The following is a 27,486-nucleotide window of genomic DNA, read 5'->3' on the forward strand; positions in this document are numbered from 1 at the left end:
GATAGGAGGAGTAGGCCATTCGGCCCCTCAAGCCTGCTCCACCATTCAATACAATCATGGCCGAATATCAAGCTCAATACTCTAATCCCAGCCTCCTCCCCAAATCAGTTTAGCCACAAAAGCTATAACTACTTACTTCTTGAAAACACACAATGTTTTGGCCTTGACCACTTTCTGTGGGAGTGAATTCCAGAGGCTCACCACTGTCTGGGTGAAGAAATTTCTCATCTCATTCTGAAAAGGTTTACCCCTTTTCCTAGCTCTGAGGGGATGGGAACCTAACGGTACCCTCAGCCTATACAGGAACTGAACTTTCACTGTTGGCATTGCTCTGCATCACAAACCAACCATCCAACCAACTGAGCTAACCACCTCCCAGCCAGGGGCTTATTAATCCAGAGGCAATACTACTGTGCCACCCTCTCCCTGTGTTTCTTTCAAGTTTCTCTCTGTCTCACCGATTAACCTCAGTTAGCTATTTAAAGCAATGTAAGCCTGGCCAAAGCAAATGTTTCTCAGTGTTTAACCCTTTCAGAGACACTCAGTCCAGTGTTGAAAAGGTGCGTCAAAGGTTAATCGAGAATGAGCACCTCAAGGGGTCCTGAGACAGAGTGGTAATGTCCCTATACTTGTTCTATCCCACCCTGGCAATGTTTTTCTACAACCTCTCCCATCGGGGAGAAGGTACAGACGCCTGATCACACGCACCAGCCGGTTTCAAAACAGTTTCTACCCTACTGTTGTTAGAATACTGAATGGACTCTCAAACTCTTAACATTCGCCTGTACCTATGTTTTTGTTTTTGCCACTGTTTGCCTATTATTTACTTATCGATGCTACTTAACTCTGATCTGCCTGTATTGCTTGCAAGACAAAGCTTTTCACTGTGCCTTGGTACACATGACAATAAATTCAATTCAGTTCAGAACAGCTGGGTTTGAATCTAACATGTCAAACGCTGGCAAATGGGACGAGATTAATGTAGGATATCTGGTCGGCATCGACAAGTGGATTGAAGGGTTTGTTTCCATGCTGTACAGCTCTATTACGCAGTAGATGTGAGCTCATATTCCTGAACAGTTGATTGAAAAGAAGTAGATGAGTACCCCACTGAGCAAGGACGACCAGATAGCCGTGGGTCATACATAATCAGAGCATGTGTAGTCCATTCAGCCTTCAAAGCTTCCTCCATCATTCAAAGGGCTCTTGTGGTACAGTGGTAGTATCCCCACCTCTGAGCCAGGAGTCTCAGGTTCAAATCCCACGTGCTCCAGAGGTACATAATAACATTGCAGAACAAGTTCATTAGAAAACACAACAACGCAGGTTCAATTCCCGACATTTCGAGCATAATCTCTTCATCAGAAATGTAGGGTTCCCAAGGGGGGGGGTTGAGAGATAAATAGGAGGGGAGTTGGGGGATGGTAGCTGGGAATGCGATCACCATTCACCTCCCACCACCATCTACCTTTTTCCTCCTCTACCTACCTCCTGGTAGCTGGGAATGCAATAGGCAGATGGAAGGTGGGTGATGGTGATCGCATTCCCCTCAGCCCCCTCCCATTTATCTCTCAGCCCCCTTGGGCCCCCCCATTCCAGATGAAGAGCTTATGCTCAAAACGTCAACTCTCCTGCTCCTCGGATGCTGCCTAAGCGGCTGTGCTTTTCCAGCACCAACACTCTTCCACTCTGATCTCCAGCATCTGCAGTCCTCACTTTCTCCTAGCATACATCTGTTCCTATTTTCTATGTTGATGAATTCTGCCTCTGTGCGAGTCCAAATCGTCCAAAAATCAGTCAACAATATCATCGATATTGGAGTTATCACTTAATAAAGATTGAAAAAGGAGGTCCTGATAAATCAAAAAAGTAGCCATTGAGAAAAGTCATGAAGAGAACTCAAAAATTTTATTTTGAACTCTGCTCCAAAGCGGCGCAAAGCATAGACCTGTTTGCAGAGAATGGGTCCTTTCGTGTGAATTTTTGTCTCTTCTGGCAGTCAAAAATGTGTCACATTACAAAATCAATTGGTTTCCTGAAATTGGTTGTTAGTCCAGATGCTGGCACACTTGGGATTGTTCAGGTACTACTTAATCATAGAACACACCGAACAGTCGATGTCTTTTGCCCACAGTCCAAAGATGTGCCATTCACATGAATTGGCCATGCTAAATTGCCCGTAGTGTTAGGTGCATTAGTCAGAGGGAAATGGGTCTGGGTGTGTTGCTCTTCGGAGGGTCAGTGTGGACTTGTCGGGCTGAAGGGCCTGTTTCCACACTGTAGGGAATCTAATCTAATCTAATCTTGTTTTGGATTTTGAAAAAGTAGGCTGGTTATCGATGGGTCTTTACTCGACTTGCTACAAATAAGCCAAGAAAGGAATCTTTTTGATTCTGTCAGGCACTGGCTGGGACATAAGGGCTGTACACCTGGCATCACACCAGCACCAGGCTTCATACCCAGTGATACCTATATTAAATTGACATTGATAAAGTTGCTTGTCACATTGTCTCAAATGCCTCGCATACATTCATTTATCTAGAAGTGTTGTGCAATTATAGGTGGAAATGTTGGTGGAAATCACAGAATTAGGCCATTCAACTCATTGAGCCTACACGAGCTCTTCAAACAAGTATCAGTGACAGTCTCCTACAGATCCCCCTGACGCATACACATTAGTTTTATCCAAAGAACCATCCAATACCCTCCTGAATATCTCAACAGAATTCCTGAAGTGTCCGTATGGTCTCATTCAAGACTTTCCAAAGCATTTTAAAGGGGGAGGCTATGGCATAGTGGCATTATCGCTGGATGGTTAATCCAGAGACCCAGATAACGTTCGGGGGACCTGGGCTCAAATCCCACCAAGGCAGATAGTGGAACTTGCATTCGCTTAAAAAAAAACTCCTGGAATTAGGAGTCTAGTCATGACCATGAATCCATGTTCAATTATTGGGAAAAACTGGTTCACTAATGGCCTTTCGGGAAGGAAACTGCCATCCTTACCTGATCTGGTCTACATGTGACTCCAGACCCACAGCGACGTGGTTGACTCTTAACCGCCCTCTGGGATGGGCAATAAATGCTGGCCTAGAGAGCAATACACTCTTCCCACAAATGAGTTTTAAATTAAATCCCTGACCCCTAACGTGCCGCAATCCCCTCCCTGGACACACCATCTCCCTCCAGTTGGGAGCACTATTAAATGCTACCTGCAATATGAAAAGTAACATCAAATGCCCATCATTTTTGATGCCAGGGTTGGACTTCAGGCGGGTGCTGCTTTCCCTGGTGCGTCGGAGGCTGAGGGGTGACCTTACAGAGGTTTATAAAATTATTAAAGGCATAGATAGGACAAATAGACAAGGTCTTGTCCCTGGGGTGGGGGAGTCCAGAACTAGAGGGCGAGAGGGGAAAGATTTAAAAGAGACCTAAGGGGCAACTTTTTCCACACAGAGGGTGGTGCATGTCTGGAATGAGCTGCCAGAGGAAGTGGTGGAGGGTGGTACAAATTACAGCATTTAAAAGGCATCTGGATGGGTATGTGAATAGGAAGGGTTTAGAGGGATGTGGGCCAAGTGCTGGAAAATGGGGCTAGATTAGGTTGGGTTATCTGGTCAGCATGGGTGAGTTGGACTGAAGGGTCTGTTTCCGTGCTGAACATCTCTACGATTATGAAAAGGTTGGAGTTTTTTTTTTAAAATGTCTACTGACAGAATTGGACATGGTCAATGAATTGGGTGAGATGGGGACATCAACCAAATCACTGGGCAGAGTGGCTATGACAACAGAGTGAAGCACATCACTATTGGGATGGCCTACAGTAAGAGGTCCCTATTATATACATTGACTCAGAGCTCAATGAGAGTGACTTTGTGATTGGATTTAACTTGATTTCAAAGCATCCCTTGTTTACTGAGGTATTATCACACTCAAATGCAAAGGCTGAACATCTGTTCAATCCAATAAAGTATATGGCTTTAGCAGAGCGGTGCAGACTGTGAACATTTTGCCAGCTGCAGTTTAATGAAATCCATATGCCGTCATCCTGCAGCTCAACACACACACAAAAAACACCCGACCTGAACAGCCCCCCACATTATCAGTGATAAATGCTGCATTGTGCTGCATTCAAGATGGTTGCGAGAAACCTGCTGTATTTCCTCTTCTAGCCTCCATTACCATTCCCGGATCACCCGTGTTAACTTTTGCAGGGCTGCAACTTCACGGACAGCTTTCCGGCAGTTTTAAGTTTGGGTGGTGGGGGCGGATTAGCTCCGTTGGCTGGACGGCTGGTTTCCAATACAGTGTGACGTCATCAGCGTGGGTTCAATTCCCGCACCCGCTGAGGTTATCATGACGGTCCTGCCCTCTCCCCTCGTCTGAGGCGTGGTGAACTTCAGGTTAAACGTACCCACCCGTCATCTCCCTTTCCGGAGATAGCAGCCCTTACGGTGATTTGGCGTTTGCTGGGGAATGATTTGTGGCGCCATGTGACTCAGAATCTGGAGTACCTAGCTAACGCTGTGGGGGTCACGTGAAACTGAAATGCAATCTGCAATAAAATCTGGAAGCAAAATGTTATCCTGGGAGCAATAGCTACTGCAAATATTGTAAAAATCCATCTGGTTTACTAATGCTCTTCAGCGCCAGAAATCCTTATCTGGTCTGGCCTACACGTGGGGTCGGCATGGACTTGTTGGACCAAAGGGTCTGTTTCTGTGCTGTACATCTCTATGACTCCAGACCCACGGGTTGACTCTCTGAAATGGCCTAACAAGATACTCCTTTCAGGGGCAACTAGGGTTTGTTAATGAATGAGAGCTCGGCCCATTTCCCGTAAAAGAATAAAGAAAATCACCACAGTTAATCAGTCGTGCCTCCATGTCTGGTAAGAGAGTGAGACCATGTTTAAAGACAGGCCAACAGGAGTGCAGGGCACAGTGTTACAGTTGCCGGGAAGATACAGAGAGACAGAGATCATCGTTAACATTAAAGAGATCCATTCAAAAGTCTGATAACAGCAGTGGAAGAAGCTGTTCTTGAATCTGTTAGCATGCATATACAAAACTTTTATATCTTCTGCCCTACATCCCACATTCACTCATTCGGTATTACACTCGGCTAAAGAAAGAAAACCTGCCTCTGTATCACCCCCTCATGGCCACTGAGCATCCTTAAGTGCCCCTACAGACAGTGAAGTACTCCGAAGTGTAAATTCTGAATCACTGCTCAATTTGCGCTCAGGAAGAACAAACAGCAAGGTCATTGGTAATCAGCTGATAAGGCATACTGGCCAAAAGTTAGCCTGCTCTTCAACCACATAGTGGGATCTTGTATACCCAACTAGGAGAGGCAAAGGCAGCCTCAACATCATGTCAGACAGCACCCCAGACAGTAGCAAACAAGGTTTTGTGTTAACATCTCTGCAGTGGGGAACATATATGTAAGAATCATACAATAGAGGCTATTTGGCCCATTGAATCTGCACTGATCCGCCAAAAGAGCATCCCACCCAAACTCAGTACTCCCCTATCCCATCCCCACATTTCCCGCGGCTAACCCACCCAGCCTACACATCCCTGGACACGCTGGGTAATTTCCCACAGCCAATCCACCATAACCTACACATCTTTGGACTGTTGGAGGAAACCGGAGCACCTGGAGCAGACGCATGCAGAGAATGTACAAACTGCACACAGACAGTCACCCAAGGCTGGAATCAAACCCAGGGTCTCGGCATTGTGAGGCAGCAGTGCTAACCACTGAGCCACCGTGCCGCCCCTAACACAAACCTACAACCTCCGACTTTGAGGCAAGAGTGCTTCAGGGAGAAATACGGTCAATGAACCCCTCCACAGCAACACAGTGGAAAAAAAAAGAGAGAGGTTTACGCTTCATTTTGACTCGCTAGATGTCTATAGAAGGGTCGCATTTCCGTACGTGTCTCTAATCAATTGAAAGGAGGAATTAATCTCGACTATTGTAATAAACGTGAAATCGTTAAAGCAGCTCCTTTCGTGGTAACTATGACAACAAACACAGCAACACCCAACTCCCTCAACCCCCACGACTCTACTTCAACTGCGAGCTTCAGTTATACAGTAGTTTATTATTGATGGGGACACATCCCTTCCCCATACCTCAGGATAGCTGAATTCGGTTTATTACCAAATATGGGGAGGAGGTGGAATTAACAGGATGTACACTTTAATCAAATTCCTCTCTGTAATTCCGGGCAATCAACTTTACACTAGATTTTTATCTAACAAGCTTTGGCGGATTCTATTTTATCTTCTTCCCCTCGTGAGCCCAGCTGTGGTCCAATTATAAAGACTAGGCCTCTGGCACCTAGGGCTACTTCAGAAACCATGAATAATTTAGCTACAAAATAGCACCAAACCATCAGGAGCAGGGAAATTCTTTCTTGTTCCACCCACACACACAAAAAAAATTCAGCTCCATAATTAGTGAACGTTGAGCAAATTAGAAGCTGCAATGCTGAAAAAAAAATCAAAAAAAAAGTTGGAAAGAAATGCACATATGGCCCTTCTGGTCATTAGGAAATAATGTTTTTACAGCTTTAATAGCTGTTTACCAGACTCCGAACGCTAATTAAAGGCCGTGTGTTTGTGTGTGTGTGCACGAGAGAGAGAGAGAGAGAGAAAAAAATAGACAGCTCAATAAAATGTCAAGCATCTCGAAGATTCTGAGCTTCCATGGGTGGTATTCCTTCTGTATGTGAGTGGGGGTGTGGGTGGAGAATGGGAACGAGTTATTCCTGTACCACCACCCCCTTCCCCCCCCCAAACCCACACATCACCTCCCCCCCTCCCCCCACCGGAGAACTGTAACCAGAGAGGAGAGGTCCTATTTGAAAGCACAAGGTCCCATAAAGTCACTTCCTACTGTTGTGCCTTACTAACGATTTGTAATGAGTCTCTCTCCTTCATCTGCTGCCCTAGTCTAAAAGTGTCCTCATCGTTTATCAAGGTCTTATTTGATGGCACCAGTAAAATGGCTTCCAAGGCAGTTTGTTTCAGGCCTAGTCCTAAGTTTGACCTGGCAGACTAGTGCGGTATTGAGGGACTGCTAAGAGATAATGAAAAGGGGGAGGGACCCTGTCAGAGCCCTGGGCTTACAGATCCCATGACACTAACAAATGGAAGTTAAGGTATACACCAGGCATGACCTAATTGAATAATGGACTAGGCCCAAGTGGAGGAAGTGCTACCTCCTGGTCCTCTGGCAAAACCACAGGTGGCTCAGGAGGCCTGTCTCCTACTCTTGACCAAGACCAACCAAAGAGATATCTAACAGGTTCCTCTGCTCATTCCTCTCCTCAGAGACCTGGCCCTTTTAATACTTTCTTTTGATTAATTCAGGAGCTGTGGGCGTCGCTGGCTGGGCAGCATTTATCACCCATCGCTAATTTGCCAGAGTGCAGTCCAAGAGTCAAGCAGGTCGCGGTGGGTCTGGAGTCACATGGAGGCCACACTAGGTAAGGTTGGCAGTTTCCTTTCCTAAACTGGCCAATCAACAATGGGTTCCTGATCATAATTAAACACTTAATTTCAGATTTCTTTTCTATCAAATTCAAATTCCACCATCTGAGATTCGAACAGAGGTTCACAGAACATCATCCCAGTCTCTGGATTAAAATTTAAGCGATAACACCACTTGGCCATCACCTTCCTCATGAGTACATGAGACCGAATCTCAGGGTCTGCATCCCACACAGACATGCCAGCTGGAGTTCAGGGATAGCACTCTTCTGCCTCTTAAGCCGCAAGGTTCTGGGTTCAAATCCCAGTCTTGGGCTTGCGCACAGAAGCAAAAACTGCCAACCCAATAGTGGACTGAGAGATTGCCACACCCTCAGCAGCAACGGCCCCTCTCAGCGGGACGTTTCAGTCGCTCTGACATTCCACACACAGCCACCAGGTTGCAGCATTGAGTCATCGCGCATAGACCTTCGCAAGTAGAGGGAAGACTGGTCAGCGATAGACAAAATGTCTTCCCTGAATGGCATGGGTATCATCTCAGAGTAAAGGGGCAGGCCACCTAGCACTGAGATGAGGAGGAATTTCTTCAATCAGCAAATCTTTGGAATTCTCTCTCCCAAAGGGCTGCAGAGGCTTTACTATTGAACATGCTCTGTTGTGGTGTTCCATAGATTTCACACCAGACAAGCAGCATTCCTTTAGGATGCAGAATGTGTTATATGCTGTTCTGAAAGGTCCCCACTCTGCCTTCAGGCACTCTCAGCGTAGTGACCAGTCATTTATGTGTATGTAACATACAGTAGCATCAGCAAGCATGGAACCGTGACATCTAGAAGAATGTGAGGACTGCAGATGCTGGAGATCAGAGTCAAAGAGTGTGGTGCTGGAAAAGCACAGCTGGTCAGGCAGCGTCTGAGGAGCAGGAGAGTCGACATTTCAAGGATAAACCCTTCATCAGGAATGTCATTCAGTATCTGATGAAGAGCTTATGCTCAAAACGTCGACTCTCCTGCTGCTCGGATACTGCCTGACCAGCTGTGTTTTTCCAGCACCACACTTTTTGATTCCTGTGTACGTCTATGATATTGCAGTGATAGAAGTCACTGGTGTTGTCATAAACTGCAAGACGTCTGACTCAACAAGACCCCAGGCTTTGTGATGCTTGCTACATGAGCCAACATACAGGACAACACTCAGGCACAGCCCACTGACTTTGGAAGCAGTGCAGAACAGGTTCACTAGGTTGATTCCAAACTTTGAGGGATTGTCTTATGAAGTGAGGTTATGTAGATTGAGCATGTACTCATTGGAGCTTAGAAGCATGACAGGCAACCTTACCGAAACATGCAACCATCTTAGACAACTTGACAGGGCAGATATAGAGAGGTAATGTCCCCTCATGGGAGAATCTAGGGCACAGGGGCAAAATCTCAGAAGAAGGGATCACCCATTTAAAACAAAGATAGGAAGATTTTTTTTTCCCCTTTCAGTGGGTAGTGAATCTGTGGAATTCTTTACTACAGAGGGCCAGAGAGGGTGGATTGCTCAGTATGTTCAAGGCTGGTTTTTATTCAGGAAGGAAATCAAGTGTTGTAGGGTAAAGGCAGGAAAGCGGAATGGAGGATGATCAGATCATGGCAGAGAAGACTCAATGGGCAGAATGGCCAAAAACAAGTCATTATGGCATGTAACGTTCAAGACAGAAACCAATAGAAACTAGTACCAACAGGTATTAAACCTGGACAGGTTGACCTTCTCTTCATGGAAGAGTGAGAGGAACTTGATTGAAATATGTAAGATCCTGAATGGTTATTTTTTAATTCACTCATTCACAGGATGTGGGTGCCACTGGCCGGGCCAGCATTTATTACCCATCCCTAATTGTCCAGAGGGCAGTTAAGAGTCAACCACGTTGCTGTGGGTCTGGAGTGACATGTAGGCCAGACCGGGAAAGGATGGCAGATTCCTTCCCGAAAAGGCATTAGTGAACCAGATGGGGCTTTCCTGACAATCGAGAATGGTTTTTGAACGATGGCTGGAATGTTATCTGGGTTTCTGGATTATTAGACTATTGATAATACCACTGGGCCTTTTACCCATCCCCCCCCCCTCCCCCCACTCCAGGTGGACATGGAAAAATGTGTGTCCCCCCCTTGTGGGAAAATCCAGCATTAGGGGACACTGGCTTACAATGAAGGGTTGCCTTCTTACAGCAGAGATGAGGGGAATGACCCCTCTCAGCTCCAGGAGATAGTGAAGGCAGGATCATTAAATAGTTTTTTCCAAGGTGGTGGAAGATAGACATTTGTTGGACAGGGGAATCAGGGACTGTACAGAAGTGGGGTTAGGTGGGAATGTGAAATTTGACCAATAAGCCAGCCATGATCCAACTGAATGGTGGAGCAGTTTTGACCATACCCTCCTCTCATTCCTACGTTGTCAGGGTGCCATCTTGCAGTTACGACTACCAGTGGAGGCTCCATCTGTCCCCTCAGGAAGAGGAAGGTTTCAAAGAAGAGCAGCGAGGAGTTATCCCCATGGACCGGACCAATATTAATCCTTAAATCAGCCTCACCAAAGCAGATGATCTAGTCAATATCACATCGCCAATCGAGGGATCTTGCACGCTGAAAATTCACTGCGGCATTTCCTTTATCACTTCTCTGGATGTATAGTACATCCCTCAGCACTGACCCTCCGACAGTGCGGCACTCTCTCAGCGCTGACCCTCCGACAGTGCGGCACTCCCTCAGCGCTGACCCTCCGACAGTGCGGCACTCCCTCAGCGCTGACCCTCCGACAGTGCGGCACTCCCTCAGCGCTGACCCTCCGACAGTGCGGCACTCCCTCAGCGCTGACCCTCCGACAGTGCGGCACTCCCTCAGCGCTGACCCTCCGACAGTGCGGCACTCCCTCAGCGCTGACCCTCCGACAGTGCGGCACTCCCTCAGTATGGCACTGGGTGTGTCATCTCTGTACTCAGTTCCTTGTTATTGGACCCAATACCCCCTTTGGGAATATGAAGGCAACTGCTAATCTCTGCATTAAATCGGCCCATCCCCCACAGAAGTCATGGCTGGCCCGGAAGAAGGCAATTTGCTCGACTGAAACTTTCTATCAGCACATTCTCTGACCAGACACACTCTCTCCGGCAACAAAACATTGCAACAACATGACCAACCAACTCTGCTGGCCTGAATTCCATATCATCAGCAGGATTATAAACTTCTGTGCAGCTAATTTGCCTCAATAACCTCTGGAGGAATGTTCTTGTCGGAGGAGGCATCAGCTGGTAGCTGACAGGGATTGAAACACCAGGGAAATCGCTGCTGCCTTTGCCCTTGTGTGTGCTTTCCATGTGGATCGGTGTGTACCGACTCTCGTTTCACACCCACACAAGGTTCTGGGTTTAAGTCCCACTGCAGGAGGGGAGTGCAACAATCAGGCTGGAGCTCTCATGTAATGCTCTCAAACGAGATAGGAGACCGAGGCCCTAACTATCAACTAGGTGGATGTATCAAATCCCATGGTGCTTCCTTCAAAAGAAGAACAAGGGCATTCTTTCCAAATAATATTTATCCCTCAGACTACATCATTATCCACCAAGCACTTTGAGGTATTCACTAGCCACCAAAGGGGATAGATAAATGCATGTCTTTCTCTATAGTCACTGCCTGGTGGTCTGTGTGCAGTGGAGTTGGCTGACTTTATAATGGCAAGTGCACAGTGGCTAATGTGCAAGTTCTCTTTCCCTTCTTTTTGAGACACACGTGTTAGTGGGCAGGCCAGCATTCATGGTCTGTCCCTAATTGCCCTTCAATCGAGTGGCTTGCTCAGAGGGCAGTTAAGAGTCAACCCCATTGCCAAGGGTCTGGAGTCACATGAAGGCCAGACCAGGTATGGGAGGCAGATTTTATTCCCTAAAGGGCATCAGTGAAGCATATGTTTTTTAAATTTAAATGACAACTGGTGATAGTTTCATGATCTAATAGTCATTCATTAACTAGATTCACCCAGTTGCCAAGGTGGGATTTGAACTCATGACTCTTGAACACTTGTCTTAGCCTCTAGATTACTGATCCAGTAACATTATAACTGATTCGATTCTGACTCAATGATTGTTTGCATGGCGGACAGGAAGGCAGAGTTAAGACCAGAGAGTGAGATCAGCCATTATAAGAACTAAGAACAGAGAAGAAAATCTACAGCCCAGGAACAGGCCCTTCGGCCCTCCAAGCCTGAGCCGATCCAAATGTACTATCTAAACCTGTCAGTCAATTCCTAAGCATCTGTATCCCTCTGCTCCCCACCTACTCCTGCATCCGTCCAGACCCATCTTAAAATGAACCTACCGTGCCTGCCTCTACCACCTCTGCTGGCAACACGTTCCAAACGCCCACCACCCTCTGTGTGAAGTACTTGTCACGTGTATCCCCTTATACTTTCCACCTCTCACCATGAAAGCATGACCTCTCATTATTGAATCCTTCACCCTGGGAGAAAGCGTGTCTCTATCCACCCTGTCTATACCCTTCATGATTTTGTAAATCTCAGTCAGGTCCCCCCTCAATCTCCTTTTTTTTTTAAGTGAAAATAAACCTAACCTACTCAACCTCTCTTCATAGCTAGCACCTTCCATACCAGGCAACATCCTGGTGAACCTCCTCTGCACCTTCTCCAAAGCATCCACATCCTTTTGGTAATGTGGCGACCAGAACTGTACACAGTATTCTAAATGCAGCCGAACCAATGTCTTGTACAATGTTAACATGACTTGCCAGCTCTTAAACTCAATACCCCATCCACTGATAGGACAGACCAAAGGGCCAAATGGCCATATCCTGCTCTTAAGTGCAATGTGCCTATATTTCATTATGCTATGGACCTGATCAGTCAGCAGCAAACACAAAGCAAGGAAGTGCCAGGTGGACTAGGAAATGCAACTGAAGGCTGGATGCAGTCTGGTAGGTTGAGAGCAGAGTTGGTGTTGGATGGGTGGGTCCTCTGAGCTAGCAGCAGGGGGCATCGACATGTGCATGAGAGCAATCTGCCTGCTCCCTTCTCCACAGCCAATGGATTGTCAAGATGCCAGCTCTCAATGGGGTACAGAACTTTCAGCATCACCCTGCTTTTTTTTTAAATGGTGGTTCATCGACTTAGAGTCATACAGCATGGAAACAGACCCTTCAGTCCAACTCGTCCATACTGACCAGATATCCTAAATTAATCTAGTTCCATTTGCCAGCACTTGGCCCATACTAAACCCTTCCTATTCATGTACCCATCCAAATGCCTTTTAAATGCTGTATTTGTACCAGCTTCCACCACTTCCTCCAGCAGCTCATTCCATACATGCACTACCCTGTGTGTGAAAAAGTTGCTCCTTAGGCCCCTTTTAAATCTTTCCCCTCTCACCTTAAACCTTTGCTCTGTGGACTCCCCAACCCTGTGAAAAAGACCTTGTCTATTTACCCTATCCATGTCCCTCATGATTTTATAAACCTCCATAAGGTCACCCTTCCACCTCTGACACTCCAGGGAAAATACTCCCAGCTTATTCAGCCTCTCCCTCTCGTTCACACCCTCCAAACCTGGCGATATCCTTGTATAACCTTTTCTGAACCTTTTCAAGTTACACAACATCCTTCCTATAGCAGGGCGACCAGAATAGCATACTATATTCCAAAAGTGGCCTAACCAATGTCCTCAACGTGACATCCCAACTCCTATACTCAATAGATGAATTCATTAACTGGGTAAAGGGCATCACAGTATAGTTCTTACCTCTGGGTCAGGAGGACTTGTTCTAGAGGTGTGTAATAACATCCCTGAAAGGGTTGACTCAGAAGCCCTCGACAGCAAGTGCCACAATTGAACAGCAGAGGAACTTGGTTCATGCACTCTCCTGAATTGTAACTCATAGTATCTTCTGCTCATTTTTATTTTGCTCCTCTTCCTCATTTCCTCACCGCACCCCCCCCCACCCCACCCCACAATGGTAAATGCAACCTTTTCTGGCATTAGTATTGTATGATAATAATAAATCTATTATGATTCAAATTTAAGTTGAAAACATTAAAGGTGATTGAATCAGAGACATTAACCTTGGCACTTCTGAAGCTTGTGGGCTAATGGCAGGTTTATGCTGCAAGAAACTTACAAAAGTAATTAAGACGGAGTAGGTAAATATTTAAACGCTACATGGGCGACTGTTGGATGGTGGTTAATAGTTAAGAACAGTCACAGGGATCTTGGTGGTGGGAAGGTTGACCAGTTGTGTGCGACAGCCGAGTAGTTCATAAACTTTACCCACGAAGAAAGTCGTCTTGGTTTCTGTTCATAGATGCAGTTGAATCCGAAATGGTAATGTTGGTCATTCTCTCAGCCCAAGACCGGACAGTGGAGTGAACCCAAACCTGCCAACGCCCACTATCCATCCAAATTCCACCTCCGGCCAAACAAAATGACCCAGATAACAGAACCTGTAGTGGAGGGCAACGAGACATGACGGACCGTGTCGGAACATCCTCCGTCTGCATCAGCTCTGCTCATAGCTCACTCCTTTCCACCGTCACTTACAAAGGGCTGAACACAGACCACAATGAGTTGGCCTCTAAAGGACTGCTCTACACTGGACAGGGAGGCAGCCTGGTCCACTGCACCAAAGATATTCATTCCATCGTAACGGGGCTTAGATTTGGGAATAATAAAATCTTGCACTAAGACAGAAAAGTAACAAATCAAACTTTTGCAGACAATTAAATAACATGGTCGCGATGTCAAATTTATACTGGGCTGTTTCGCCTTAGGCGAGTGCGACAGTACAGTCAGTTCTGCTAGAATGCGTAATTCTCGTGCAATCCCATGTTTTAAGAAAATCGTGTAATAGCAACGCCATTGAAACTAATGGGGCTGGAATTGCATTATAATCAATACACACTTAAACTTTGTGCTTTAGAAACAGTGTTCCCAATTCGTTAATTGTATTGTAGTAAATTTGTGTTAACGAAACGCGCATTAGATTCCCTACAGTGTGGAAACAGGCCCTTCAGCCCAACGAGTCCACACCGACCCTCCAAAGAGTAACCCACCCAGACCCATTCCCTCACATTTCCCCTTCACCTAACACTACGGGCAATTTAGCATGGCCAATTCACCTGACCTGCACAGTTTTGGACTGTGGGAGGAAACCCACACAAACACGGGGAGAATGTGCAAATTCCACGCAGACAGTTGCCCGAGGCAGGAATTGAACCCAGGTCTCTGGCACTGAAGCAGCGGTGCTAACCACTGTACCACCGTGCCGCCCATTGTAGCAGGACAACCAGGAATTCCATTGCCTGCCATGATGCTTTGACTCCAAAGGGGGCTCCAATACACAGCTCAAAGGTGGAAGGGAATCAGAGGTTTCAGCAAGTCAATGTGCATTCCAAAGGTGTTTGTAGCCGGCAGCAAGGTACATGGACTAAAATCTCAGCTGCATCGATGCTACATTATAGGAATTTGCAGTGGCCAGTGATGGTGACAGGCACAGACTACAGTCGGGGCTAAACTCCCAGCTCACAAGAGCTAACGGCAGATAAACCAAACTTGATGTTGGAGGGGAGGTATTCAATTGGAGGTCTGATTGAATCCCAATTGAAGATATCCCATCTGTCAGGAGTAGCACATTGCCTTAGAGACCGTGGAACTGTAAGAGTGTCTGGTGTATTGTTTTTCATTTAACTATTGCATGGAAATTTCCAGGTCCAATTCAGGGAAAAAAAAGTGGAATTAGACACAGAACTTTAGTTACCGAGGAAGGCGATTTGGTTCATCGTGAATCAAAAGGATCATTCCATTCGTAGTAAAGAAATAGCAACAGGTAAAATTGCTACAGTCCCAGAGGGGAGAGAGAGAGAGAGAGAGAGAGAGAGAGAGAGAGAGAGAGAAAGTGATGACTAAAGATACTGGAGAGTTAAAGTCCAAAAGTATGGCACTGGAAAAGCAGAGCTAGTCAGGCAGCATCAGAGGAGCAGGAGAGTCAATGTTTCGGGAAGCCATTCATCAGGAATGTGGGGGTGGAGGAGGGGCTGAGAGATAAATAGGAGGGTGGGGATGGGGTAGCTGGGAGAGAGATAGGTAGATGCAGATGGGGGTGATGCTGATAGGTCAGAGGAGAAGGTAGAGTGGATAGTTGGGAAGGAAGATGGACAGGTAGGGCTGTTCTAGAGGGTGGTGCCGAGTTGGAGGGTTGGATCTGGAATTAGATGGGGGGGGGAAAAGATGAGGAAACCGGTGAAGTCCCAGAGGACCATAGCCTGCCCTCTCATTAAAGAGAGGCAACTGGTGGTGGTTTAAACCCGAGGTCACTGTGCCTCAGGCGAGGGGAGAGGTTGAGAAGGAGAGTCCTTCGTGGTCACCTCAGCCTGATGTGAGAATTGAACCCCCACTATTGGTGTCACTTGGCATCATAAATCAGGCATCCAGCCAACTGAGCTAATCAATCCCCCAGTTCTGGATATAGCAATGGCGGTGGTGGTGGTGGTGATGTATATGGTAACTGTGAGATCAGCAGAGCAGAGTGAAACACGTGACATAGACTCAGAGTGGGGGAGAGTGAAGGGATGCACTGTACGTGTAATGCAGGTCTTAGTGTAGATAGTTGACTGTATTACTGAGAGTGAGAGAGCTTTACTCAAAGTTGAGGATAAATTGGGCCTGCAAGGGACTTCGAACTGGATCAGCTTGGTAAAGTTGTCTCTCTCTCAAGGTCTCTGTTCTAACTGTGTCCACTGGAATCATATATTGCCTTAGATGGATTCATTTTCACCAATCCTTCCCATTGGTCGCAGTCCACATTACCGATAAAGTTTCATTTCACTGTCACGTTGGGTCCCATTGAAAAGTACCTGGGATGGCTTTGGTCGATTTGAGAGAGCAATCTTTCCTGCGAGTTTTACTTTAGCCGACTGATACCACAGGAGGAACGAGGTCACTCCATGTCCATGAGAGAGTAGCATCCGAGGAGCAGGAGAATCAACGTTTCGGGGACAGGCCCTTCATCAGGGATCTAAGAAGACTTATGCCAGAAATGTTGATTCTCCTGCTACTCAGATGCTACCTGACCTGCTGTGCTTTTTCAGCACCACACTCTAATCTCTGATCTCCAGCATCTGCAGTCCTCACTTTCTCCACAGGAGAGTAATTGAATCTTCTTGAAGAGTAAATTGGTTCATTCCAGATTACTTAACAGCTGGTAACATTATATCTCAAACTCACACTTGTCTTAGGGGGACAACTGGACTCAAGGTAAAAGTAAGCACAACTACTGCTTTAGTGATGTGCTATTTACAGATGGAACAACTCAGGAACCTGTTTGGACACATGGCGAACCAATGGAGAAACAGTTAGCTCCACCCAGGAGCTCCACTGTGCTCTATAGCTAATGGGTGGAGCTTCTCTGGAGATGTCAGTTAACCCTTTCAAGTCCTACAACACACGGAAGCTCCTGTGACAGTCCAGGTCGTTAGAACCTCAGTGAACTCGATCCATTCAGCAAACCCCCAGAAGTGAAGGGCTTTCATTTTAAATAGCGTCTTTCATAACTTCACCACATCCCAAAATCGCCATACAGTCAATGAAACACTCTGAAGTGTCCTGGCTGCTATAATGTAGGTGTTGGCACCAATCGTGCGTTGATGACTGGGTAGTCTTTAATGTTAATCAAAAGGATAACATGGACTGTCACATGTCAGAGAATCCAGCCTTACCTTTTTGACACAGGGGACTTTAATATCCAGTTGGTGAAGGCACTGCTGGAGCACTGTTTTATGTTCTGGTTGCCCTACTATAGGAAGGATGTTATTAAATCGGAAAAGATACAGAAATATTTGTACGGATGTTACTGGGACTGGAGGGTTTGAGTTGGAAGGAGAGACTGGATAGGCCAAGACTTCTTCCCCCGGCAGCGTAGGAGGTTGAAGGGTGACCTTACAGAGGTTTATAAAATCATGAGGGGCATAGATGAGGTGAACAGTAAAAGTCTTTTCCCTGGGGGAGTTCAAAACAAGAGGGCATCATTTTAGAGTGAGTGAGAGGAGACGGATTTAAATGGGACCGGAGAGCAACTTTTTCCACACAGAGAGTGGGTGGTAGGTGGAACGAACTGCCCGAGGGTGTGGTGGATGCAGGTACAGTTACAACATTGGAAAGAGATTTGGACAGATACATGAATAGGAAAGATTTAGAGAGATATGAGTCAAATGCAAGCAAGTGGGACTATTTTTGTTTGGGAAACCTGGTTGGATTGAAGGGTCGGTTTCCATGCTGTAGGACTCTGGCTGAGGGGAAATCGGGGATACCATTTAACATCTCACCCAAAGAACTGGTACTTACTAAAGTTAAAAAAAAACCTAACAGTGCACACTAATGTTTGACACTCTGGTGAGAACACATTACGTTTAATGACACTCTCATTCTCTTCCCTGCCTTGGCTACTCAGTGAATTGTGTGGACAGAACCTGACAGCCTTTTTACACAGAGCAGCTGTCTGTGGTGTTGACTAAAACATCACTTTATCATTCTTTCCCAACACCCCCAACCCCTCACCCCCACCTTTCTGGAAAATAAAACACCCTCCGAGTTAAACTCCCGGATCAGGAAAACAATGTGGGAGCTTCAGCACTGACAGGAGAGCTCTGATGGATTTATGAGGCAGTCTGGGCTGAGGTGAAAGTGACTGAGGCCTTTTCCACTAGGCCGCAGTGTTGACAAGTCTCCCCCACCCCCTCCTCTGCCTGGTGTCAGCATCCGGTTGCAGTTCTTTTGTTGGCCTACTTGTTCAACAATTATTTACTCTTGTGCTGGTGGTACAATGAAGGGTCAACATTCAAAAGGCTTCCATCAATGACGAGCAACAGGCTTGTGAAAATGGAGGACAAATGGACTGACACAGTATGGGGGCACTCCCAGCAGATAGAAGAGAGAAGTTAAAAAAGATATCACAATCACTTTCAACAACTTGGCTGTTGGCAAAAATATGGAAATAATTAAATAGGAGAATGATATTCTAAAGTTATATTGACAATTTTTAAGAGGTAAAACTCTCTAGAAATACACTGTTACAAACTTAAGAATAAAGTATGTAGAAAACAAAACAAAATTTAACTTTTCTCCATCCTGCATGCGTTGCACTCTGAGGTGCCTCAATACACTGGGTTGCTAAAATCCAGGGAAATTACTTTTTTGGTTTTAAAAATTTCTTTCCAATTTTCTCCCATCCTCTCCAGATCCAGGAAGATCCTGCTGGGGAGACGATGGCCTAGTGGCACTGTTACTGGACTGTTAATCCAGAGATCCGGGTAATGTCCTGGGGACCTGGGATTGAAATCCCATCCGGCCGACTTGAAATCAATAAAAATCTAGAATTCATGACTATAAATCGTTTGTTGAAAAGGCCAACATTGGTGCTTTCGGGAAGAAAACTTACGCCCTTACCTTGTCCCTTTGATCAGTGAATCCTGACAGTGTGGAAGCAGGCCATTAGACCCATCGAGTTCCACACTGACCCTCTGAAGAATATCCCACCCAGACCCACACCCCAACCCTATCCCTTAGCCCTGGATTTCCCATGCCTAACCCACCTAGCCTGTACATCCCTGAACACTGTGGATAATTTAGCATGGCCAATCCACCCTAACCTGTACATCTTTGGACCGCGGGAGGAAACCGGAGCACCCGAAGGAAACCCACACAGACACAGGGAGAATGTGCAAACTCCACACAGACAGCCACCTGAGGGTGGAATCGAACCAGTTCCAGCATTTCAAATGAACAAGTTGAATAACTCTTTAAAAAAACATTTCACTGGCAGTGTTAGTCATTCTTAAGAACTCTCACCCACAGCAATGTGCCCCTTTAATTAAAGAAGTGTATCAGACATGGCAAACATTTTGTTCATTTAAGTAGGCAGGTTCTGATTTACAACTTCAACCAATCAGACAGCAGCTGCCAGAGATTTGCATCATCTTTCCCTCAACGTCTGCTCCATTGAACATCAGGAGATTCAGATGGGCCAAGCAGCGAGGCCAATCCAAGTGTCTGACAACCAAAGCGGCTCTCTCCAATTCTAGCAGAGTACACCCAGCTCACTGTGGCCATCTAACTGTTCAGTGTATTAACAATGGAGGGGTCCTGTAGCTCAGCCCTGCCCCTGCCTCTGAGCCAGATTCCTGGTGAAGGGCTTTTGCCCGAAACGTCAATTCTCCTGCTCCTCAGATGCTGCCTGACCTGCTGTGCTTTTCCAGCATCACACTCTCGACCCTGATCTCTAGCGTCTGCAGTCCCTAGTTTCTCCTCCTTCATAATTCGGCTAACCCAGTTATCACGAGAGTTTGATATAGGGTCATACAGCACAGAAACAGACCCTTTAATCCAACCAGTCCATGCTGACCATAATTGCAAACTAAAACTAGCCCCACCTGCCTGCTCCTGGCCGAACAGTGTCTCTAAACCAATCACATTCGAAATGGGAATGTCGAATCCTCAATCTAGAGCTTCTGGTAACATCTTTGAAAGTCGTTCCAGCAAAAACCAACTATAAGAACATTTAAGATTTAAGGCAATGCTTTGTCTGCCTTATGTGTCAATGCGACCTGGGAGGAGATCAAACTAACACAAGATAAAACAATAATGAACACGGATGCTGGAGATCGGAAACACACAAAAACGGAAACTTCTAGAGAAACTCAGCAGACCTGGCAGCATTTAATCAGGGTTCCTTTTCTTTCACATATGGGATGTGGGCGTCGCTGGCTGGGCTAGCATTTATTGCCCATCCCTAGTTGCCCCTCGAGCAGGTGATGGTGAACTGACTTCTTGAACCACCGTAGCCCACCTGCTGTGGGTTGACCCACAATGCCCTTAAGGAGGGAATTCCAGGATCTTGTCCCAATGGCACTGCAGGAATGGTGATATATTTCCAAATTGGGTTGGTAAGTGGCTCGAAGGGGGAATCTTGTAAGGGGTGGTGTTCCCATGTATCTGTTGCCCTGTCCTTCTAGATGGAAGTGGCTGTGGGTTTGGAAGGTCTTCACTAAATTCACTTCAATTTATTTTATATATTGATTCAATTTTCAAAAAAACATTTTTCATTCAGTTTATCATCTATTCTGGTCAGGCAAAGTATCTCAAAAAAATGAAAAACAGTTGAAGCAAGTGGTTTTATTTTGCCACAATGCTGTGTCGATGCAAGTGATACTTCCCACTAATAGGGTATGACTGTTAATCATATAGATATCTATCCACCACAGAATTGAACAAAGTCATGCAGACATGTCAGCATCAGCTGATGCCCACGAGGTAGAATGTATATCCCAATGCCAGGGTGAACAAATCAAACAACTTGATTGGAGCGGCATGGTGGCTCAGTGGTTAGCACTGCTGTGGTAAAAACAATGACTGCAGATGCTGAAAACCAAATACTGGATTAGTGGTGCTGGAAGAGCACAGCAGTTCAGGCAGCATCCAACGAGCAGCGAAATCAACGTTTCGGGCAAAAGCCCTTCATCAGGAATAAAGGCAGTGAGCCTGAAGCGTGGAGAGATAAGCTAGAGGAGGGTGGGGGTGGGGAGAAAGTAGCACAGAGTACAATGGGTGAGTGGGGGAGGAGATGAAGGTGATAGGTCAAGGAGGAGAGGGTGGAGTGGATAGGTGGAAAAGGAGATAGGCAGGTAGGACAAGTCCGGACAAGTCAAGGAGACAGTTACTGAGCTGGAAGTTTGAAACTAGGATGAGGTGGGGGAAGGGGAAATGAGGAAACTGTTGAAGTCCACATTGATGCCCTGGGGTTGAAGTGTTCCGAGGCGGAAGATGAGGCGTTTTTCCTCCAGGCGTCTGGTGGTGAGGGAGCGGCGGTGAAGGAGGCCCAGGACCTCCATGTCCTCGGCAGAGTGGGAGGGGGAGTTGAAATGTTGGGCCACGGGGCGGTTTGGTTGATTGGTGCGGGTGTCTCGGAGATGTTCCCTAAAGCGCTCTGCTAGGAGGCGCCCAGTTTCCCCAATGTAGAGGAGACCGCATCGGGAGCAACGGATGCAATAAATGATATTAGTGGATGTGCAAGTAAAACTTTGATGGATGTGGAAGGCTCCTTTAGGGCCTTGGATAGAGGTGAGGGAGGAGGTGTGGGCACAGGTTTTACAGTTCCTGCGGTGGCAGGGGAAAGTGCCAGAATGGGAGGGTGGGTCGTAGGGTGTGGACCTGACCAGGTAGTCACGGAGGGAACAGTCTTTGCGGAAGGCGGAAAGGGGTGGGGAGGGAAATATATCCCTGGTGGTGGGGTCTGTTTGGAGGTGGCGGAAATGTCGGCGGATGATTTGGTTGATGCGAAGGTTTGTAGGGTGGAAGGTGAGCACCAGGGGCGTTCTGTCCTTGTTACGGTTGGAGGGGTGGGGTCTGAGGGCGGAGGTGCGGGATGTGGACGAGATGCATTGGAGGGCATCTTTAACCAAGTGGGAAGGGAAATTGCGGTCTCTAAAGAAGGAGGCCATCTGGTGTGTTCTATGGTGGAACTGGTCCTCCTGGGAGCAGATACGGCGGAGGCGGAGAAATTGGGAATATGGGATGGCATTTTTGCAAGAGATAGGGTGGGAAGAGGTGTAATCCAGGTAGCTATGGGAGTCGGTGGGTTTGTAAAAAATGTCAGTGTCAAGTCGGTCGTCACTAATGGAGATGGAGAGGTCCAGGAAGGGGAGGGAGGTGTCACAGATGGTCCAGGTAAATTTAAGGTCAGGGTGGAATGTGTTGGTGAAGTTGATGAATTGCTCAACCTCCTCGCGGGAGCACGAGGTGGCGCCAATGCAGTCATCAATGTAGCGGAGGAAGAGGTGGGGAGTGGTGCCGGTGTAATTACGGAAGATCAACTGTTCTACATAGCCAACAAAGAGACAGGCATAGCTGGGGCCCATACATGTGCCCATGGCTACACCTTTGGTCTGGAGGAAGTGGGAGGATTCAAAGGAGAAATTGTTAAGGGTGAGGACCAGTTCAGCCAAACGAATGCGTGTGTCAGTGGAAGGGTACTGTTGGAGACGTCTGGAGAGGAAAAAACGGAGGGCTTGGAGGCCCTGGTCACTGCTGCCTCACAATGCCATGGAGTCAGGTTCGATTCCAGCCTCAGGTGACTGTGTGCAGTTTGCACATTCTCCCTATGTATGTGAAGGCCCCCTTTGGGTGCTCCAGTTTCCTCCCACACTCCAATGATGTGCAGGTTAGGGTGGATTGGCTATGCCAAATTGCCCAGATGTGCCGATTCGGTAGGCTAGCCATGGGAAATGCAGAGTGATAGGGTATTGGGGTGGGTCTGGGTGGGATGCTCTTTGGAGGTCAGTGTGGACTCGATGGGCTGAATGACCTGCTTCCACACTGGAATGATTCTATGAACCTGGTTCAGCCGTCATTAACAGGTAGGCTACAAAGACCATGCTCAACCAACTCACGCTTGCAAAACCACAATCAGCCACTGCTAGATGCCATACCATGGTTGCTCAGCAAGTGCTGTCCAATCCTGTGCACACTTGTAGCTACATGAACAATCTGTAAAGATGATCAGTCAGACACGTTACACAGTTCACACATGCTTGCTGGAAGTGACATACATTCATAACTGGGCCCTGCTCTCTGCAAACAAAAGGAATAGGTTTAAGCCTTGTACCTTTCTTAGATTTCCCAGAAACTCAGAGCCTGTGGTTACCCGTTTCCGTCACCTATACCAACACCATGGCCAATCACAACAGCCTGAGCCAACCAGTTCGTACTCTTTTCTCTTGTAGTATAAATTGTTGTGATGGTTCGAAATTTGGCATTCTTGCATTGGTCCTGACAAGGGCAAGATGGAAAGCTCCCAAACATCTCTCTTTTCAGCATGAATGTCTGGTTTAGCAAGAGGTGCAATGAAGCCGGGAAAAAAATCTGGCAGGCTTACCCACAACCTATAAACAATTAACAGGAGTTGGCATTTCCTCCTGGTTGACCCTTCAATTGTTTTCTGATATGCCTTGGCAAGACACTCAACTGTACCACTCCTCTCCCAGGGTCTGAGGGATAGGCAATAAAAGTTCAGTTAGGGCAAAAAGTCTGACACATTCCCAGGTTGCGCCATGCTGGGTAAAACATTCCACTGCGTCACAACTGAGTCGGACTTTTACAAAGATAATCATCCCCACAGCCCCTGTGTAATTGAAAAGAAACTGGAGTTGGTTGGAAATATGTATTCATAAAATTCACAGCAGCAGAGGGAGGGCGGGCGGAGAGTAACAGGATACTGTAAGTAACTTAATCAATGTGTCCAATTCAAGCTTCCTTTTTTTTGCTAAATGAATGGGGAAATTTAATATTGCTGTTTGGCAAGCACATTAAATTGCTGTGGCTAACCTCACGGCACGTGGAAACTTAATAGCCCAATTAAACTTTTTAAAATTGGCACATGAGAAAATAGAAAACCCGGAGAATGAAAGGGAAATGAGTGAGAATGACAGAGTGTGGCGAGCAAATTCATTTAATCACTGAAAGGGGAGGTCAGCTTCCAATTAGAGCAGGATATCGAGGCCCTCGCTTCAACAGTGGAGTTAGAGACGACTCTGGGAAGCATGGATTTGACTGACAAATTCACATGCACAGAAACATGCGCTGATGCATGCTGGTGCGCAGACACACTGCCAAGACAAATACTGGGTACACTGATGTAACGCAGACACACAAACACACATACAGCAAACACACTGATGCGCGCGCACACACACAGCAGACACACGCGCACACACACAGCAGACACACTGCCAAGACAAATACTGGGCACACTGATGTATATGCAGACACACACACACACACACACACACACACAGCAGACACACTGATGCGCACGCACATACACAGCAGACACACGCAAACACACACTGATGCACGCGCACACACACAGCAGACACACGGCCAAGACAAATACTGGGCACACTGATGTATACGCAGACACACACACACACACACACACACACACAGCAGACACACTGATGCGCGCGCACATACACAGCAGACACACGCGCGCACACACACAGCAGACACACGCAAACACACACTGATGCACGCGCACACACACAGCAGACACACGTGCACACACACAGCAGACACACTGCCAAGACAAATACTGGGCACACTGATGTATACGCAGACACACACACACACGCAGCAGACACACTGATGCGCGCGCACATACACAGCAGACACACGCGCACACACACACAGCAGACACACGCAAACACACACTGATGCACGCGCACACACACAGCAGACACACTGATGCCCACGCACACACACACAGCAGACGCACTGATGCGCGCGCACACACACACAGCAGACGCACTGATGCGCGCGCACACACACACACAGCAGACACACTGATGCCCGCTCACACACACAGCAGACGCACTGATGCACGCACACACACACAGCAGACGCACTGATGCGCGCACACACACACAGCAGACGCACTGATGCGCGCACACACACAGCAGACACACTGATGCGCACACACACAGCAGATACACCAGACACACTGATGCACGCACACACACAGCAGACACACTGATGTGCACACACAGCAGACACACTGATACGCGCACGCGCACACACACACAGCAGACACACTGATGCGCGCGCACACACACACAGCAGACGCACTGATACGCGCGCACACACAGCAGACGCACTGATGCGCGTGCACACACACACAGCAGACACACTGATGCACGCACACACACAGCAGACGCACTGATGCGCGCACACACACACAGCAGACACACTGGTATGCACGCGCACACACAGCAGACACACAGATGCGCGCGCACACACACACAGCAGACACACTGATGCGCGCGCACACACAGCAGACACACAGAAGCGCGCGCACACACAGCAGACACACTGATGCGCGCGCACACACAGCAGACACACTGATGGGCGCGCGCACACACACACAAACACACACACACACACTGATGCACGCACACACACACAGCAGACACACTGATGCGCGCACACACACAGCAGACGCACTGATGCGCGCACGCACACACACAGCAGACGCACTGATGCGCGCGCGCACACACACAGCAGACGCACTAATGCGCACGCGCACACACACAGCAGACGCACTGATGCACACACGCACACAGCAGACACACTGGTATGCGCGCGCGCACACAGCAGACACACTGGTATGCGCGCGCGCACACAGCAGACACACTGGTATGCGCGCGCGCACACAGCAGACACACTGGTATGCGCGCGCGCACACAGCAGACACACTGGTATGCGCGCGCGCACACAGCAGACACACTGGTATGCGCGCGCGCACACAGCAGACACACTGGTATGCGCGCGCGCACACAGCAGACACACTGGTATGCGCGCGCGCACACAGCAGACACACTGGTATGCGCGCGCGCACACAGCAGACACACTGATGCGCGCGCGCACACAGCAGACACACTGATGCGCGCGCGCACACAGCAGACACACTGACGCGCGCGCGCACACAGCAGACACACTGACGCGCGCGCGCACACAGCAGACACACTGACGCGCGCGCGCACACAGCAGACACACTGACGCGCGCGCGCACACGCACACAGCAGACACACTGATGCGCGCGCGCACACAGCAGACACACTGATGCGCGCGCGCACACAGCAGACACACTGACGCGCGCGCGCACACAGCAGACACACTGACGCGCGCGCGCACACAGCAGACACACTGACGCGCGCGCGCACACAGCAGACACACTGACGCGCGCGCGCACACGCACACAGCAGACACACTGACGCGCGCGCGCACACAGCAGACACACTGACGCGCGCGCGCACACAGCAGACACACTGGTATGCGCGCGCGCACACAGCAGACACACTGGTATGCGCGCGCGCACACAGCAGACACACTGGTATGCGCGCGCGCACACAGCAGACACACTGGTATGCGCGCGCGCACACAGCAGACACACTGGTATGCGCGCGCGCACACAGCAGACACACTGGTATGCGCGCGCGCACACAGCAGACACACTGGTATGCGCGCGCGCACACAGCAGACACACTGGTATGCGCGCGCGCACACAGCAGACACACTGGTATGCGCGCGCGCACACAGCAGACACACTGGTATGCGCGCGCGCACACAGCAGACACACTGGTATGCGCGCGCGCACACAGCAGACACACTGGTATGCGCGCGCGCACACAGCAGACACACTGATGCGCGCGCGCACACAGCAGACACACTGACGCGCGCGCGCACACAGCAGACACACTGACGCGCGCGCGCACACGCACACAGCAGACACACTGACGCGCGCGCGCACACAGCAGACACACTGACGCGCGCGCGCACACAGCAGACACACTGACGCGCGCGCGCACACAGCAGACACACGGCTGCGCGCGCGCACACAGCAGACACACTGCTGCGCGCGCACACACAGAAGACACACTGCTGAGCGCGCACACACACAAACACTGATGCGCGCGCAGACACAGCAGACACACTGATGGGCGCGCACACACAGCAGACACACTGATGGGCGCGCACACACACAGCAGACACACTGATGGGCGCACACACACACAGCAGACACACTGATGGGCGCACACACACAGCAGACACACTGATGCGCGCACACACACACACACACACACTGATGCGCGCACACACACACAGCAGACACACTGATGGGCGCGCACACACACAGCAGACACACTGATGGGCGCGCACACACACAGCAGACACACTGATGGGCGCGCACACACACAGCAGACACACTGATGGGCGCGCACACACACACACACACACACAGCAGACACACTGATGCGCGCACACACACACACACAGCAGACACACTGATGGGCGCGCACGCACACACACACATACACACACTGATACGCGCACACACACA

At 48.4% G+C, this 27,486-nt stretch overlaps 1 protein-coding gene across 4 annotated transcripts in view; it reads right to left on the reverse strand.

Moving 5' to 3' along the window:
• Positions 1-27,486, reverse strand: part of LOC140458446 (AT-rich interactive domain-containing protein 3A-like) — a 231,454-nt gene that overhangs the window by 160,897 nt on the left and 43,071 nt on the right. The gene's annotated exons all lie outside the window — the stretch shown is intronic.

Source organism: Chiloscyllium punctatum, chromosome 33 (assembly GCF_047496795.1).
Source record: "Chiloscyllium punctatum isolate Juve2018m chromosome 33, sChiPun1.3, whole genome shotgun sequence".
NCBI classification, from domain to species: Eukaryota; Metazoa; Chordata; class Chondrichthyes; order Orectolobiformes; family Hemiscylliidae; genus Chiloscyllium; species Chiloscyllium punctatum.